Source organism: Lichenostomus cassidix, chromosome W (genome assembly GCF_008360975.1).
Source record: "Lichenostomus cassidix isolate B80296 chromosome W, HeHo_3.0, whole genome shotgun sequence".
NCBI lineage: Eukaryota > Metazoa > Chordata > Aves > Passeriformes > Meliphagidae > Lichenostomus > Lichenostomus cassidix.
This window is the reverse complement of record NC_139510.1, coordinates 20,696,529-20,715,416: the sequence shown is the minus strand read 5'-3', so window position 1 is coordinate 20,715,416 and position 18,888 is coordinate 20,696,529. Positions and strand designations below refer to the sequence as shown.

The 18,888-nt window shown below is 42.8% G+C and overlaps 1 long non-coding RNA gene across 1 annotated transcript in view; it reads left to right on the top strand.

The window, feature by feature from the left end:
* Positions 1-7,500: 7,500 nt before the first annotated feature.
* The window catches only part of LOC146425649 (uncharacterized), a 563,016-nt gene continuing 551,628 nt past the window's right edge, over positions 7,501-18,888 (top strand). The window contains exon 1 of the long non-coding RNA XR_014846583.1: positions 7,501-7,543. This is a non-coding gene — a long non-coding RNA (uncharacterized LOC146425649). The remainder of the gene's footprint in view (positions 7,544-18,888) is intronic.

The following is an 18,888-nucleotide window of genomic DNA, read 5'->3' as shown; positions in this document are numbered from 1 at the left end:
TGTCTGCGATAATGATTTTTTCAAGCATTGCAAAGCACAAGGTAGAATAACAGCTATGCCAACAAGGACAAGTAAAATCACTAATCCTACTTGCAAGATATAGCGAAGCCATCCTGTTATACCCCAGTCGCCCCATGGAATTCCGAATAGGCCATCGCCCTTTTGCACTGTTATCTTTGCTGTATGCTCCTTAAGCCATTGAAGTTGTTTATGTATTGACTCACCATGATTGGTAAGGTTGAAACAGCACATACCATCAAATTCATCACAGCCGTGCCCCTGAGCAAGCAGCAGAAAATCTATGGCAGCACGATTCTGCAGTATGGAATGCCTTAAGCTATCCATGTCTGCGGATAGCTTTTCTATTATTTCTGTAGTAACATTTGACTGCTTGCTTACCCAGCAGGCCAATCTCCCTATGGTTTTTAATGCATGTGCAGTGCCCACGTGTGGTAAAAGGGATTGTATGGTGACGAAAGAGAGAGACAAATTATGTTTTGCCCTGTCAAGTTGGCTAGAGTAACCCACAAATTTGTTTTGTGCTGCACTGGAATCTATGCTACAACAACAGAGATTAGGCAAGCTAAGGTTAGTGAATTCACATAATGACCTTAACAACACATCTAGAATCATCAATACAGTAACAGTAACTGCTCTAAAAAGCAAAATTACATTTTTCTATACATAAAATTTTAGCATAAGTATTGCATTGTCTAATTGCTTGAGGGGTTATACTCCCCCCGTTTTGTTTTTGGCAAGATGTGTTTCTTTCTATAAGAAGATGAAAATGACACAAAGGTGTAACAATACATGGAATGAAACAATAAGCTTATTTAAGAAAATACATCCTCAATTGTTTAACTATTCTGCTATCTCCCAGGGACTGCAATTGCTGGGGGACCTCATTCCACAGGCAGGGCTTGGAGAACCTTTCCCGGGCAAGGATTCCAAGTTTACCTGGAAGAGGGCTCAGCTTTCACAAGTCCAAATCAGCGAGTCAAGGTGACTCGATCACATTTTTGGTGCAGAAACACCTGGGTTTGGTGGCATATTTCCCAACCAGTTAGGATTAAGGCTTGGCCAGAGCCCCAGGCCTTAACTGGGAGGGTTTTCTTAGAGCATCTTATAAACAAGCTTTGATTAATACCAATAAGGAGAGTGTTTTATCCTGTTACCACTTTGGTAGATAATTATATAAGGTGAGGTAAAATATTTGAAAACAGTGGACCTTATCATTTGACTTTAACTAAGGAAGATGAAACTGCAAGGCTTTTGTGAACAATAATATAAACTAACAATTTAAAAACTTAAAATTAATATCACTGAAAATGAATAAAGCTTGATCTTAATAAATTTGATTTAAAACTAACGAATAGGACTTAACTATAATGGAATTCAAAGTTGATATCACTTTAACAACTTAACTCTAACAGAATTTAAAACTTAACAGAATTTTAACCTTAACAGAATTTAATACTTATTAAAATTTACATCTAATAATACTTAATTTTAACAGAATTTATACTTAACCAAAGGCATTTAACAGGAAACTTAACTATTCAGTAAAACTTTGCTCTTAGGTTTCATTCACACATCGAAACTCTCAAAATCAAAAACCACACTTTCAGCAGTGTCCCGGGTTAATGATAAGACTCTCTCTCCTCCGAGAGCGAAGGGCCCTGACACCCCCTCCCCCACCCACAACAGAACCTCTTAGATGGAAGTGAAGAAAAAACTATTTATTTAACAAAACCACGCAGAGTGCCCTACAAGGCACAGGGGAAGGGGAAAAACAAGGTGAAAGGCAGTTATTCAACCTGATTAAAAAGTCCTTTTCTTAGACGCAGTCCCTCTCCTCCTCGCCCCCCACCCGGGGCCGGGTGGAGCTCCCTGGAGAGCTCTGCTGTCCTCTGGCCCTCCTGGGTCTCCGGGTGGCAAAGCAGATCGAAGAGAAGGGGTCCAAACGAGGAAAAAAGAAGAAGAATGGAAAAAACGGGAACAGAGCTCACTCTGACCCCCGTCCAGCACGCAGTCTCTGCCGGGCGACGAATCCTCCCCCGGAGCAAGGCTTGGAGAAAATGTTTTCAAAACAACCCGCGTTTCTCTCTGCGGCTGGGTGCAGTTAAAGAGACAGGACCACACATTTTTACACATTTTTTTCTTTCTTGGGCATATAAGCCAACGATAGGGGATAAAGGATTATCATATCATCAATCCAAGACAAGCAGTTACAGGTTTCATCTACACATTAAAGCACTCAAAAGCAAACAACACTTTCAGCAGGCCTGCAATATTCACACATACACACAAACACTATCTTAAGCAACACTGTAACAAAATTCAGCTTTTGTTCAAGACTTTGGCAGCAAAAACTTGTGTTCTTCAAATGAGCACAACATAGCAAAAACAAACTTGTCAAAACTCAAAGTTAATACCACTGAAAGTGAACAGAACTCAATCTTAATCAAACTTAATGGGACATAAAATTACTAGAACTTAAAAATTAATAAATAGTAAATTGAGCAACACTTAAGAGACTTAACTATAATTGAATTCAAACTTAATAGGATTTAAGATTAATGGAAGTTAAAACAACAAATATTGAGTAACAGTTGAACTTAGTGTTAATTGAATTTAAGCTTAATGAAATATAAAATAACAAACAACATAATATACCTATAATAAAATCTAAATTCACTTAACTTTAATAGTGTTTGAACTTAACAAAATTTAAAATTTAATATAATTTGTGGTGCTTTTATTCTCTTGACTCTGCTTAGCTTTTGTCTTAGGTAAGCTTACCAAGGTATTACTTGAGCTTAATTTTAATGGCACTCAACAGGTAGCCCAAATTATCCAGTATAGTTTCACTTATAGGCCTGGTCCACAAATTTAAAATGCTTTAGAAGCCAAACGACATTTATAGTATGTTTGTCACAGCACTGTCACACCCACACACACAGACACACTCACACACACATAAACACTGCCCCAAACAACACTTATAAATAAAAATATTTCTTTAAATTTAGTGTGGTAGTTACTTTGTGACGTAGTTTTGGATGTTTCTGCAAATAACTTACATGGGGTAAAGCTTAGGGTGAGCTTTACACAGTTAATTGCATTTAATAATTTTTGTAAATCATTTGATGTTTTGATATAAGGATTTAAGGGTAATGGTTCTAGCTTTATATTTTGTTTAGTTAATATTCACTTTATTTTAAAAAGGGTTTACTGAATTTGTTTAAAACACTGAGTTGGTTTAAAAGCTACGATATTATGCACCTAATGATGAATGATGCTTTGAGGAAATAGTTCAAAAATTAACTTTGTTAAAATATACTTAGGATAAACACTTTTAAATTGCTTTTGCAAGGAATTTTAGCTTTTCTTTAAGGTTTTAGTAACTAAGGTTCATCAGGACAATTATGTTGTTACAATGGTTTCTCATTAGTAAAAGCTGGAAACAAGTTTAAATCATAACTTAGTTGCACTAATTAACAGGGTACTTTAAAATACAGTTATGAATTGATTTTTGGAGCTTTGAAAAGAATCTTCCATGGCACAGCTAGTGTTTGCTTGCATCATTCGCAGCGGGGCGGTCCCAGTCTCGGTGTTGGTGATGGTTTCAGTGAGCAGGAGGTGGTGAAAGGGGCGTGGACAGCCAGCGGCACCGCCCATCGGGGGTGCCTTCTGCGACTTCCGCCTTCTGCTTCAGTTGAAAGGAAACCGAGGTTGGAGTAACTTCCATTTCGCTCTCGGGTTGCAGAGTCTGAATGGCGCGGCGGGGCTGTTCCTGGGCGGCGCGGCTGCTCTGAGCTCTCTCTGCTACTGCGGTGCGTGTCAGCTTTGCGGGTGGTGGCTCTGATCTGGCAGAAACTGTCGTTCTTTTTCCGCGGTTTGTTTGTGCGGCAATGGAGCGATAGAGGGCTACGATTCTCCCTGCCCCCTGGTGGGGGGGGGCGCCGCGGCTGGCGGAGTTTTTTGCATGTTAAAAACAGTTTTTTACTGCCACATCCATAGCGCCGGGGTGATTTCTAGCTACTCTGGGTTTTTACCCGCGATATTTGAGCTCTCTCTAGCATCGTATTCAGTTGTTCTGGCAAAAATTCAATGGTGACTCTCTCACACAAAGCAGCTAAGATGTTTTTCGTTGTAAAGTTGCTAAGCTCTATGATACATTGGGACAGGAATAGGTTTTTCATCCAATCGAGTAACTTTGTATTCTCGGCTCCCGGCAGCGGCGCGATGCGCCCTTTCCCCGCCGGCGCTGGCAGCGAGGGAGAGCCACGCTTCCCCCTCCCTCCTGGCGGGGGGGGCTTCCCCGGCTGCGCCGCGGCTGCTTGCATGTTAAAAGCAGCACAGCAACTCTCAAGTTTCTCTCCGCTCTCTGCAACCGCAATTTTCTGTGCTGCCACCCTTGTTAGTTCTAGCTCTGCAGGATGTTGTAAGCAAGCTAGGACTTTACTCCATGGTTTGCCAAGCCTTTTTGCAATTTTATCACCCTCCAGAAGTAAACCAGCTCTATAATTTAACTACTCTTTTAGGCTGAATACTGTAACAGGATTTGTAAGAAATCCATAGGCTTGTCCCACCACGATTAAAATAGCAAACTGTGATAGGATGCTTTTACTAAGTCCATGCTTTTCTAAAAAGCATAATGATATCTCTAGAGCAGCTTGCCTCTCCATCCCGATTTACGGAACTGCGCACTTACTTCTACCCCCTCGAAGTTGTCGGCTGCTTCTCCACCCTGGTGCGTGCGAAATTCACCTCGCAAGTCCGGCAGTGTCCAGATCTCGTCTGTAACGGTCGTCCGGTCAGTGCGCCCCACTGCTTTGACCCTCCTGGGTGTCCGGAGCCGAGTGCCTGGATTCTCGGCCGTAGCCGTGCTGTTCCCCAAACAGGTCCAGCCAGACAGGGAGCAGGACCCTTGTTCGTATCACGTCGGTGGTCACCATTTGCCGAGAAACGGAGGCTTGACAATCCAATATGGGTTTACTACAAGCTTCAGTTTATTGAATTACAGTATACAGTTTTATAGTGTAGTTAACTAAATCATGCATATTCTGTAATCGTACAATATTATTGGTTATATACTTCCACGCCCTAAGTTTGGCTACTTGCCTTAACATGTATCTATGTTTATCTATAATGCCTGATTTCTGCATATTTGTTACCAATTAACGCATTCTCGACGGCTCCCACCACCTCTATGTTGCAGCCAAGGTTATGGTGACATAGATCGCTGATTGGACGCAGGTATCTAATTAATAGTTGGCTGAATATGGCTATTGTTAAGAAGCGGCTTGTTAAAAAGCAATCTATCTACGTCGGCGTGCCCCTTCTCTAGAAGCCAGCTTTCCACATATTTCTGTTATGCTGTTTGTCATAAAGAGAAGGTTGCTTGATATATCGGATTCAGTTCTGGTAACAATTACAGGACTGTTTATGCTGGCTAAATTAAAGATAAATTGGGACTAAGAATAGGATTAGAAAGTTCTGGTAGTTCAGGGCAGTTCCCATGTGAACGCACATTTTAGAAAACAAAACTACTATAACAAAATAGTTATTATACAGTCCGCTGAAGCATACAATGGGCTTACATGGGCCAAAATTACTCATTTAAATTTGTCATTTCACACTGTCAACAGAGAACTGAATTTGCCAAAATGCTACTGAAATTTTGCTTTTTTTTCTACAGTTCTGTATGAGGTGGTTATTTCAATGATCAAAGACTGACACTCAATTGAAGAAATACATTAATTCAATATATTCAATTACATTCTTGCAGAGATACATTATTACATAAAATTAATTTTTATAATGCTAACAAAATAAGATGACTTGCATGTAGTAAACATTTAAGATATCGCACTTCTATGCATTTATTATAAAGAAAAATCACTCTCCATATAAATAAAATTCCATTTATCTCCAAATGAAGTATTTGGAGTCTTTTGACAATTGCCAGTTAAATGTGCTCAAACGTTTGATTATTGTATGCTAGAGGTCAATTGATCATCACATGCTGTAGAATATGTGTTTTATTCTAAATACTGGTTTTAGAAAGTTGGAATAACAGTGTGCATCAATATCTTGATTGCCGCTTTTCTCAGCAAGTCTTAGAAGAATATGGAAGTCAAACCTTCACAGTTACAAATAAGACCTGATTTACTTAAGGTTAAGACAATGAAGGGCAAAATCTATGATTAAGGTTTTTGTTTCAATTCAAATACTTTAGAATGTCACTGTTTTATCTGAACTCACTTAAGTTAAGCAACTTGAGTATTATTGTGGTTAGAAGGTGTCTTGGTTTGAAAGACAGGTGTCTGCTAAGAGAGGTGGAACCCTCCCTTAGGACAGAGAATGTGATTTTCCCTCCCTCTGAATTATTTTAATTTTGAAATCAAGGGCTTTCAGGCAAAGGTGTGGGAAAAGGAATAACAGTTCTTTACTAGTATCTATAAACAAACAATAACAATAATAACAACCACAAATAGACCCAGAAACCAATAGCAGATGTCTTTTTGAGCTGCGGAGCACTTTCCCGTGTGGTGTAATCACGGTTGCAAGCAGCAGGGGCGCTGTTGAGCTCCCGGCTGGGCAGGGCAGGTGCGATGACTCCTGAGTGGCTGCAGGTGGCGCTGTGGCGCAGGGTCAGGTCAGCCTCAGGCAGCTGGTAATGGCGGAAAAGGCTGAGAAGCAGGCAGCCAGGCAGCTCGGAGCGGTGAGCGGGGCGGCAGGGGGGCTGGGGCTGGCTCTCTCCCAGGCTAGCCAAAGAGGTAGCAAGGACTCTGCAGTCACGGCAGATGCCGCGGTCTCATGCGGCGAAAGCAGGGCGGGCGGCAGGGACAGCCGGACTACCCTGCAGCAAAGCGCAGCCGGGAAAACGTGCACTCTCAGTGGGAAAGAGGTTGGATCAAAGCTCACCCAGCCAGGAGGAAGTGGCAGAGCACAGTTGGATCTCCCGCGGTCGCAGCCAGAAGCTAAAAGCAGTTGCTTTCCTCCCGGTGTCGGATGGACCAGTACCCATTCGGCCGGGAGAGCTTCCTCTCCAACACCACACCCAGTCCAGAGCCTTTGTCTCTTAATAGCTCTGAGCACCCAGCCATTTGTCTCTTAGTAACAGGATGGAGGAAAATTCCAACTTCCCCAACCTCCAACAAAGGCCAGATGTATACTTAAATTAGATACTTCCCTTTCCTAATTTGCTTTTGATTTAACACATAAATTAATATGTTTATAATCTAGCTGATGGAGTGACTTTTTGAATTGCAACAGACTACTTTGGTAATAAGACAAAAAGTCACTTTTCCTCATTTTAGGTGCATAGTCATATAATTCAAATTCTTTACCAGCTGTCAAAAGTGCTCAAATAATATTATGATTAATTTTGTAAAAAAAAAACCAGCTCAATTATTTTTCAGTAATATTTAATATGGTCTGGAAAATGGTTGAATTACATCTGTTGTAGGAAGGTGTTGAAATTGGTGGCACTGAAACACGGAATGACTCCACAACTCAGATAGTTATGAAGTAGGTATGCATTTATTCCAGCTGGGGTGCATGGGGGGGTAGCCCCTCCAAAAGCATGCACACCCTAAGCAGCACTTCACTTGGTTTATATTAGGTTACAGGTTACATATGCATGAAGTTGCACAAAGCCCCTATACATATTCATTACCTATCCCTGCTTCGTATTATAATGAGTTCAAAGTTCATTTATATATGCTTGCGCAAGCGCAATGTCACAGATTAATTGTGGGCAAGGGTCCCAAATTATTAATGAGGGTGAAGTCAGTAGTCTTCCTCACTATGAACTCTTCACCTTGCTCCCTTGCGCATGCTCCCTTGGTTCTTGGTCCAAGTCCAAGCCTTAGAACCAACTTGTACCAGTTCTGGGGTCCGAGGGCAGGATGTTCGGTCACACTCAGTAGTTTTTCTCAATTATTTGGCTCTCTTCTCTCTATCTTCCCAGAAACTAGGTAGGCACAAAATCATTAAGCGAATAATACATTGTCTTCAGCAAGCAAATCTTAGTAAATCATTATCCAATCTCTGGCCTTCTAAATCAGTTCAAAAATTATTATTATTATCCAGCTTCTAGTTCTTTTAAATGAATAATTTCTATTTTACCCTAAATCAGCACAAGTGGAAGTTTTATGTGGTTATGGATAAAATGAATCTCTCTGGATATGTATTCATATTCATACATGTTGATTTCATTTCTGCTAATATGAAACAAAAGCAACTCCACTGAAGACAGAAAGATGTAATTCCAATTAAAACCAGAATAAAAAAATATTTTAAAGCTCCAGAAGATGAATATAGAAGTCAACCTAGGTGATGGAGTTTAGTTCAAATGAGCTCAGCAAACTTCAGAGACTAACCTAACTAAACCAAGAAACTATTTTTTAATGGTTTAGATGCTTACCTATTAAAAGTTAATGGAAGAAAATAAAATATTGGGCATGAGATACTTTGTTAGTATATCTCTTGGAGCATATGTCATAGGCATGTCCTCTGAGGTGTGGGTGAGGACTCTGTGTTTGTCTAGTTTGACGAAAGGGAGGCAGAGGTGCTGCCTAGTTGCTCTCCACAGCTTCTTGAAGAGGGGAAGTGGAATGGGAGGTGCTGATCTCCTCTCCCTGGTATCCAGTGACAGGATGTGTGGGAATGGTTCAAAATTGTGCCAGGAAAGTTTTGGATTTGATATTAGGAAGTGTTTATCTACTGAGAGGGTGGTCAAACATTGGAACAAGATTCTTAGAGAGGTATCATAGAATCACAGAATATGCTGAGTTGGATCTTGTAAGGCCCCAAAAACCTCGCTCGACAAGACACTTAAAAGGGCTTATGGTTTTTCATGCACTCTGAGTTAAATGCACAGGAAAAAATACCAACAAGGTATTCTCAAGAGGTCAAAACAACAAAAAAATTTTACTGACAACTTCAGAAAATCAGAGAACTTTGGCAAAAGGTTTAGAGCAGCATTTAATCAACATAAAACATTCTACAAAGCATTAACTTAGCCCATTCAGCTTGTCAAACTCCAAGCCCATTCAATTTTAAGTTTCTCAAAACTCCTAGAAGAGGGAATTAGAAGAAGGAGAAAGAGAGAAATACAGAAAAGATATAGAAAAGAACGAGTATAGCTTCTACTCCTGGTTCCAGCAGTGTTCAGCTGATAGAAATTCCAAGAGGAGGTAGGGTCAAGACGTGCTTGCCTCTTGTTCTGGATTAAATACCCTCTGGCTTTCCTGGGCCCTTCCCCCAGATGGGACTTCTGGTCATCTGGCCACTTAGGAGCTGGGTTAGGGGTTCCAGAGGCAGGGTGGGGAGCATTGCCTCTGGTGTGCCAGTGATTGGTGGCCACTGTGGGACTGGGATACAGGCCCCAGGGGATGTGTGGGGCAGTTCATTGCCTCTCCAGGGCAAGGCCCAACCTGCCCCTTTTCCTCAGACACACCTGAAATATTTTGAGCCAGCAATCTCCTCCAGTCTCTTACAGATCCCATCAGGATCATTGAGTCCAACTCCTGGCCCTGTGTGGGACCATGTGGCATATTGAATGTGAGAGACAGACACTTATGCAACTGTATCTGTCTTTATTACAAAGCCAAATAGTATATATACTTTTTAGCATGAGAAGTTATTTCTTGTTTGCTTAGTCTTTTAAAATTCTTCAATAAATCTGTCAGCCTTGACAGCTTGTTATTCTTCTCTCAGGGGAGAGCAGGAAGCCACTATCTGCTTCACATTCTGTGTCGATCAGCATTCTTCTGTTTCCACTTTGCTTCAGTATGCAATCGCGGTGGCAGCTTCCTCTGTAACGCCACAGGACCATCCTGTAAAATCACACCATGTGTCTCAGAGCATTGTCCAAATGCTTCTTGAACTCCATCAGGCTTGGTGCTTTGTCCACTTCCCTCGGGAGCCTGTTCTCGTTCTCAATAATCCTCTGGGTGAAAATTTTTTTCCTGATATGCAATCTTAACCTCCCCTGACTCAGCTTCATGCTGTTCCCTCGGGTTCTGTCACTGGTCAGAGAGAGATGAGATGAGATGAGATGAGATGATGAGATGAGATGAGATGAGATGAGATGAGATGAGATGAGATGAGTGTCTGCCCCTCTGCTTCCCTTCATCAGGGTGTTGAAGACCACAATGAAGTCTCTCCTCAGTCTCCTCTTCTCCAGGCTGAACAGAGCAAGTGACCTCCGCCTCATGAGGCTTCCCATCCAGACCCTTCACCATCCTCATAGCCCTCCTCTGAATGCTCTCAAATAGCTTAATGTCTTTTTTATATTGTGGTGCTCAAAACTGCACACAAGACTCAAGGTGAGGCTGCACCAGTGCAGAGTAAAGTGGGACAATCACCTTCTTTGACCAGCTGGTGATGATACTCCTAACCTGTCAGTGTTAAAGAGGCATTTGAACAATCCCTTCAATAGCATGCTTTAACTTTTGGTCAGCCTGGAGAGGCAGTTGGACTAGATGATCATTGTAGGTCCCTTCCAACTGAACTGTTCTATTCTATTCTATTGCATCTCACCCAATTTCATTCTATTCTATAGACTCATTTAAACATTTCTTACCTGATTTTTCACAAAAGATATAAAAGAACTTTTTCTCCCTTACTCTCATATTTTGGGTTCTGAGTTCAATAATATATACTACTGCAGAGTGTTTTGAATGACAGCTCCAAAGTGCAACAGAGTGGAAGAGTGCAATGCAGCAAGATATGGAAGACTAATCTTGCATCCAGAATTAAGTAAATTAAACTAATTCTAATAAATGACCCCCAAATTATGCATCATTTGATAACATTGTTCTTAATTCTTTCTTAATAGAAAATGCAATTCTTATTAGAAAATGCAATTGTGACTTTGGTAGCTTAGCTGATTATCTTAACTCTTAATTATTTAAATTTTTCATTAAATTGTTTTAATTAAAATATAAAGAATAAGAATTGCCTTATGCTAGGCTAGAAAAGCTAGAAAGTAAATTCCCTTCCCCATCCCTCCAGGCCATAATATGCATTGATATGTTTTCTTATAGAGACAAAGTTATGTCTTTTATTTATTCTTTTATTACACATAAAGTAAAAAGTCAGGTCTTTCTCATCAGAAATTTAATGAAATGGTATACATATCAGCTGTTCCAAACAATTTTCTGCCATCTAATAATATTCTTTTAGTCATTGCTTTCAACAGTGTAATAGATTTATAGAATCCTAGAATGGTTAGAGTTTGAAGGGGACCTTAAAGATCATCTAGTTCCAATCCCCCTGCCATGGGCAGGGACATCTTCCACTAGACCAGGTTACTCAGCACTCCATCCAGCCTGTCTTTGAACACCTCCAGGGATGGGGCATCCACAACTTCTCTGGGCAACCTGTTCCAGTGCCTCAACACCCTCACAGTAAAGAATTTCTTCCTAACATTTAATCTAAACCTGTCATACTTCAGTTTAAAACCATTCCGCCTTGTCCTGTCACTATTGATGCCTGATGTTTTTTGTCTTTTCTCTTTATACTCTTTTTATACCCTTTTTATACATTTTTATACCCTTTCCCTTTCCTTGTACCTTTCACCAACACTCCCTGTACCTTAGCCCTACATGTCTATAACCTTTGTACTCTGATATTTAGCCTAGTTCGGGGGTTCTCTGGGGAAGATGAAACATCCCTACTATCTCAGAACTAGAGGCTCCAACCTTGGACGGAGCCTCCTCTCTGGAACATGTTTTTGTAAACTAGACTGTAGCTTCACTTGGGGGGGGTAAATTGGAATAGGGGGACAATTACTTCATTTGTTAAGTTTCTTATTGGGAGATTTTAGGTAGATATGCTAATTTGTAAGGTCCATAAAATTGTATACGCATTGTACACAGGTGTGTTCCTTGGTGTGTTTCCACCTTGACGAGGGTGGATCCTATTAAAACCAAGGTAATACCCTTTTTTCCCTATACTGCTGTGTCTGCCTCATATTTTTACCAGCTTTTAAGGCATCACTATCTGCCCATATAAAAAGTCTGTCTCCCTCTTTTTTATAAGCCCCTGTCTTGATTTGAGACAATTTAAAGAAGAACACTCTGGAATGAGTTGTCTCCCTTTATAGGTTCAACCAATCCCTTTCCACCAATAAGGAATGAATACGAGAAGATATAAGTGAAAAGATAACAGTTTACTAACAAACAGAACAGCAACAGGCAAAAATAACAGCAAAAAACTGCTAGATAAAAAATTGCTAAATCTCGCAGACTCCCCCCAGAACAAAATGAGATCCAAAAATGCCAGGGACACCCCCCCCACCCCCCCCCAAGATGGTGCTCTGCAGCCAAAGATGTATTTCGAAGGACAAAGAGAAAGGTGGTGTCAGTCTTCCCCCCTGCTTATCTCCCTGACCGCTGGAGCTCCAACTGATACTCTCTGTATCAAGAGCTAGAACTCCCAGAGGGACTTCGCCTTCCTTGCGGCAGGAGATGACAGGACAAGTAAGGCAAGGTGGCTGGGCTGGGGTGACTTGTGGTCTTCTCAGCCAGGTGCCGTTGGTGAGTTGGAGCGGCTTGGATTGGAGCGGGGCCTGCCCCGCTTGGCCTGTGGAATTTGCCCCAAGGCAGCCCTTCTCTGAGATGAGAATAAGGAAAAAAACCAAAACAAGAACCCAAAAAGGGAAGGAAAAGAACATTTGCCTGAGCAAATGTGGTGGTGCATGATACCACCTCAGGAACTGCTGGGGAGCCAAGTGGTTCCAGTACAGCAGGGCTACACTGGTGGGAAACATCCTAGTCCGAGTAACATGATAAGTCCCTCCCCAAATTATGTAAATCCCCCGGCTGTAACCTAACCCCTGACTCATCCCTCCCTTCTCCCATTGGTTGTGGTGTTCCCCCCGCCTCCTCTCCCCTGATCCCAGGTGATCCCTATATCTAGGGACACGTGGGGTTCTTTTTCCTCTTTCACCCTGGAACCCTCTGGAATAAACTTCTGGAATATCCGGCTGATTGAGCCTCTGGATTCTTTGTCTCTGGTAACGCATGAGCTATCCGGCTCTCTGGGTGAGTGAGAATCTGTGCCTTACACCGGCACAAGTGTGAGAAGGGTCTTTCTGTACAGCACCAGAGCAGTGCTGGCTGGAGTGATCTCTCGATAGCCTTAGAGACACTTTCGGTAAACGCAGAGGCCTGATTTCCACCCCTCCTCCCCCCCTGCGTTAAGCAAAGACCAAGCAGCCCATTGTCATGGTTTAGACCCTGGCCAAATGCCAGGCACCCCACGAAATCTGCTCACTCTGCTCTCCCCTGCCACAGCTGGGGAGAGGAGAGGAGAGGAGAGGAGAGGAGAGGAGAGGAGAGGAGAGGAGAGGAGAGGAGAGGAGAGGAAAAGGTTTAACACACAAAGGGATTCATGAGTTGAGATAAGGAACAGGGAGAAAAATACTCCAAGGACAAAAACAAGCCCATCTTAGGTTACAAAGTGATTTATTACTAAACAGAGTCAGAGGAGGCTAATGAGAAGTAAAATAAAGCCCTTAAAGACACCGTTTCTCCGCTCACCCCCCCTCCCTCCTTCCCACGAACAGCACAGGGGGACAGGGCATGGGGGTTTGGTCAGTTCATCATGGAGATCTTCTTCCACTGCTCAGGGAGAGGAGTCCTTTCCTCTGCGTAGCCGTGGGGTCCCTCCCATGGGAGACAGTTCTCTGTGAACTTCTCCAGTGTGGGTCCAAATCTCACAAGCAGCAGCCCGCCCGAACCTGCCGCAACATGAGCCTCCTCCCATGGGCAGACAGTTCTCCCAAAACTGCTGTGACGTGGGCCCCTTGTCCACTGGCTGCAGACCTCTGAGGCCAGGCTGTTCCATCTTGGGAACAAGGTCTCTCTCTCCACTGGGACTCCCACTGGATCACAGCCTCCTCCAGGCATCCACCTGCTCTGGCATAGGCACCTCCCCATGGGCTGGGGGTGAATCTCTGCATCCCCCATGGACCCCATGGGCTGCAGGGGGACAACCTGCTTCCCCATGGTCCTCACCACGGCCTGCAGAGGATTCTCAGCTCTGGTGCCTGGAGCACCTCCTACCCCACCTTTTCCACTCACCTTGGTGTCTGCATGTTGTTTTCCCTTATATGTTCTCACCTCCTTCTCTTCTCTGGCTAAAAAGAAGTGCATGTGCACATTGTTTTTATTTCTTCTTAAATATGTTATCACAGAGGCATAACTAGCATCTCTAATTGGCCCAGGCTTGGCCAGCAGCATGTTCATCATCTTCAGAACCATCAGAGATTGGGTCTGCTGGACATGGTGGAAGCTTCCAGAAGCTTCACACAGGAGCCATCTTTGTGCCCCTGCCTAACCACTAGCAAAAACTGGGCCAAGCAAAACCAACACACCCATGAAGCAAATACCACAAATATGTGACCAAGGACTGGAAATTGCCTCTGAGGGTTGATTTAAAAAATGCCCACGATATCACACGCCCCCATACACAAGGTCCCTGGATGCAGGATCTTAAAGAGACAGTAACAATTTTTGGGCACAGATAGATATGGAATACAATAACATTATAGATCACCCCAGGACAGCCCCCTTTAGGTACTGGAAGGCTGCAATGAAGTCTCCCCAGGACATCCAGGCTGAAGAGCCCCAACTCTCTCAGCCTGTCTTTGTAGGAGAGTTGCTTCAGCCCTCTGATCATCTTTGTGGCCCTAAAATAGAATAGTGTAAGGTCCTGTACCTGGGGTGAAATAACCAAAGAGCCATATACAGGATAGGAAGTGACCTTGCTTAAAGGGACCTGGGGTTTCTGGTAGACAACTGTCTTGGTTTGAAAGACAGGTGTCTGCCAAGAGAGGTTGAACCCTCCCTAGGACGGAGAATGTGATTTTTCCCCTCCCTCCGAATTATTTAATTTTGAAAAAAAAAATCAAGGGCTTTCAGGCAAAGGTATGGGAAAAAAGGAATATCAGTTCTTTACTAGTATCTATAAACAAGCAATAACAATAATAGCAACCACAACTAGAACCAGAAAACCAATAGCAGATGACTTGTGAGCTGCTGAGCCTTCTCTCGTGTGGTGTAATCACGGTCACAGCCAGCAGGGGCGCTGTTGAGCTCCCGGCCGGGCAGGGCAGGTGCGATGACTCCCGAGCGGCTGCAGGTGGCGCTGTTGAGCTCCTGGTCGGGCAGGGTAGGTGCGATGACTCCTGAGCGGCTGCAGGTGGCGCTGCGGCGCAGGGCCAGGCCAGCCCCAGGCAGCTGGCAATGTCGAAGGGCTGAAAAGCGGGCAGCTAGGCAGCTCGGAGCGGCAGAAAGCAGGGCAGCAGGGGCAGGCGCCGGCTCCCTTCCGGCTAGCAGCGAGGTAGCAAGGATTTCTGCAGTCACAGCAGACGCCGCGGTCTCGTGCAGCAGAGGGCAGGGGCAGGCAGCAGAGGCAGCTGGGCTCCCTGGCAGCAGCCGCGAGGAAACGCAGCCCGGGGAAACGTGCCCTTCCCAGCGGGAAGAAAAGTTGAATCAAAGCTCACCCAGCCAGGAGAAAAGAAAAAACAGGGCACAGTTGGATTTCCTCTGGTAGCAGCTGGAAAGCAAAGAGAGCAGCCTCTCCCCTCAGCATCCGAACAACAAGAGAGCGTTCCCAGGGCCGGCTCTTCCCTTACCGTGCCCTGCCCAAGCACACCTTTTGTCTTTTACAAAAGACTTGATGGCTCTAAAACACCCAACTATTTGTTGCTTAGTAACAGGAATGGGAAGAAATTCCAAAGGTACTCAACCCCCGACAACAACATATTGGAACATGAGTCAGCAGTGCACCTCTGCAGCAACAAAGGCAAATCAGATCCTGGGCTGCATCCACAGGGGTGCTACAAGCAGAGATGAAGACATAATCAACCCTCTCTATTCAGTACTTGTCTGGCTGCACCTGGAATACTGTGTCCAATTCTGGTTCCCGCAATTCAAGATGCAGAGACTGGAAAGGGTCCAAAGGCAGGCCACGAAGATGATCAAAGGGCTGGAGAACCTGCCCTATGAGGAAAGATTAAAGGCATTGGGTTTTTTCTCCCTAGAGAAGGCTCAGGGGGAGCCTCATGTGGTGGTGCATCCCTCGTTCCCCTCCCCCCCCCTCATTTTCCAGGTGATGCCTATATAATTTGGGTCAGAGTTACAAGATGCTTATATAGCTTGAGTTATAAGATATCAATATAACCTGAGTCATAACTTTCTATACCTATATAACCTGAATAATAACTTTCTATATCAATATAACTTGAATCATAACTTTCTATACCTATATTGCCTAAATGATAACTTTTTATACTAATATAACTTGAATTATAACTTTCTATACAATGTAATGGCTAGTATATGGTTAACTAGTTGCTTAATGCTGAATAGACAAAAAAACCCCAACAAACAAACAAAAAAACTCACCAGGTGGATATCTTCAAAGATGGACAAGTATGGTACTAATGAGAAATTGGCAAATGTAAAGCCAATTAGCCACAAAATAAAGAATTTAGACCGGTTAGAACCAGAGAGACCAAGGGACACCATAACTGCGCATGCTCCCAAGACAAAGTTGAAAAGTTCAGATGTGAAGAAGACCTTGAGCTTTCATCCCAAGAAGACCCTTATGACCACTGAATTGGGGGGGCACAAGCGCAGTGGAAAAGAACTATTTATAACCATGAGATCATGTTATGTAAATTAGTTACAGCGCATATATGATGATATTATAGTGACATAGTAACATTAAGCAAGATTTACTGTATCAACAAACCACAGAACTTGACAAAGGAGGGTGAGTTAGGTGGAGAAATCCCCCTCACCTCCAGAGCTGCAATAAACAAATACCTGCTCTATAGACACCGGTCTATGGGGTTTTATTTCCAGCCTATCTTTTCGGGCATCACAGGCCACACTGTGATCTGAGAAATGCTCGTTAGGCCTTGGCCTTGAAAAACAGCCCCTGGGCTCAGCTCCTCTTGAGCTTATCAGAAACACTGTCTGCTCCCAAGAACTGCTGCTGTCTAACAAGCTCCTGTTTTCTTTATGAATAGCCTTGGAAACTCTTTTTCCTTGCCTGAATGGCAGAACATTCCTATTCTCACACTTTCAAAGAAACTACCAACCCAAACTGTGGCCAGGATGAAACATTGTTACGACTAAACCCACTCCATATAAACAGTGACCCTATAAACAGCGGTCCAAAATGCGACCATTTGAGCTCTTCAGGAGTGCAGCGGGCTGCAACCAGCAACCTCCCTCTGAGTGGGATGCCTCTCAGAGCCAGCAAACACTCAAGTTTGCTATACTGGGAGGATCACTGAACAACACTGAGTCCTGGCCGATACCCTCACTCCTCGAGGCCCAACCCTTTGCCCATTGGGGAGATGCAAAGGCATCCAAAGTGAGTATTTCACTGACCTTCAAGGGGAATTTTGCTCAGGTACTTTGCTTGCACTGACTTTTTATGTCTGTGTGCATACACATGCACATATGCTATAGCAAATCTGGGAGAAATGCTGCTTTTTTAGATGTTTAAGTACCCTAAGATGTCTAAGTAAGTCAGGCCTGTAAGTCATAAGCTAACTTAAATGCTGCTAAGTGTTCTTTTGCTATGTTGCTAAGTTTAACTTAGTTATAAGTTAGGTTAAATGCTGTTCAGTGTTATTCCTCTGTTAAATTGTTAAGTTAGAAGTTAAGCTAGGAATAAGTTGTGTTGTTCCTTTGTTAAATTGTTAGGTTTAAGGTATAAGTTAAAGTACTGTTAGGTTTGAGTGCTGTTAAGCTTTTAGGCCATATTCCTTTTTATCCTTACCCTCACTGTCCTTTTGTCACACGCACCTAAACACACACACACACACTCCCCCCCAAATAGTTCTTGGTTAATTTCTGTTTTGATTGCCTGGATTTAATTTGCTTTCGTCATTGCTTGGTTTTCCTTGCTGTGCCTTGACTGTCTAGTAAGTAGTAGAGTGAATCTTGCCAAGGAACTTTGTTGTGCTGTTGCTTAATATTAAATCTGGTTTTTGCTGATACCCTTGCCAGGGATTTTTTAAGTGATCTCAAACACTTGTTCATAACACCTCATCACAGTATTCCAGTACTTAAAGGACACCTACAAACAGGAGCCACATGGAGAAGACAAGGAGCAATAGGTGCAAGTTCCACTGGGATCAGTTTCATCTTGATGTATGAAAGACATATTTACAGCAAGAATAATCAATCACTGGAACAACCACCTCAGGGGATGTGGTATAGTCCCCATCATTGGAGGTTTTCAAGATGTGATTGACAGGGCACTAATCTCATCTAGGCTCCCTTTCCCATGAAAGGCTGGACCAGATGATCTTTTAAGGTCCCTTACAACATTAACTATTCTATGATTCTATGAAATTTAGATTGCTGTTCTACAAAGAGTTGGTGAAAGGCTTGCTGGAATAAAAAACTTCCAGAAATGGAACGTCTTAAATTCCAAATAGAAAACATGACAATCTTGATTACTTTTTCCAAGGAATAATAAAACCTACTTTTTTTTAATCTTCTCTTAATTTTAAAGTATAAATATTTGAATAGTATGAATAATTGTACTTATCAAATTAGTAGGTCAGCACAAGAGAAGAAACCAATAACATTCTGAAGAGACATGGTTCAAATATTTTACATACAGTAATATATGAGACAGAAGTCCTCCATGCTAAAAAGAAGTATTTTATTTCTTACATTAAAATTACTCTTTCCCTTCAAAATCCCTTTTAGTCAAACCCAGGATATGACCAGAATAATATTAATCACATTCATGGGAGCAGACCTGCAGACTTGCAAATTGGCAGTAGATTGGATTTCTTAGGTGGAGATGCGGTCAAAATGGGCAGTACATTCT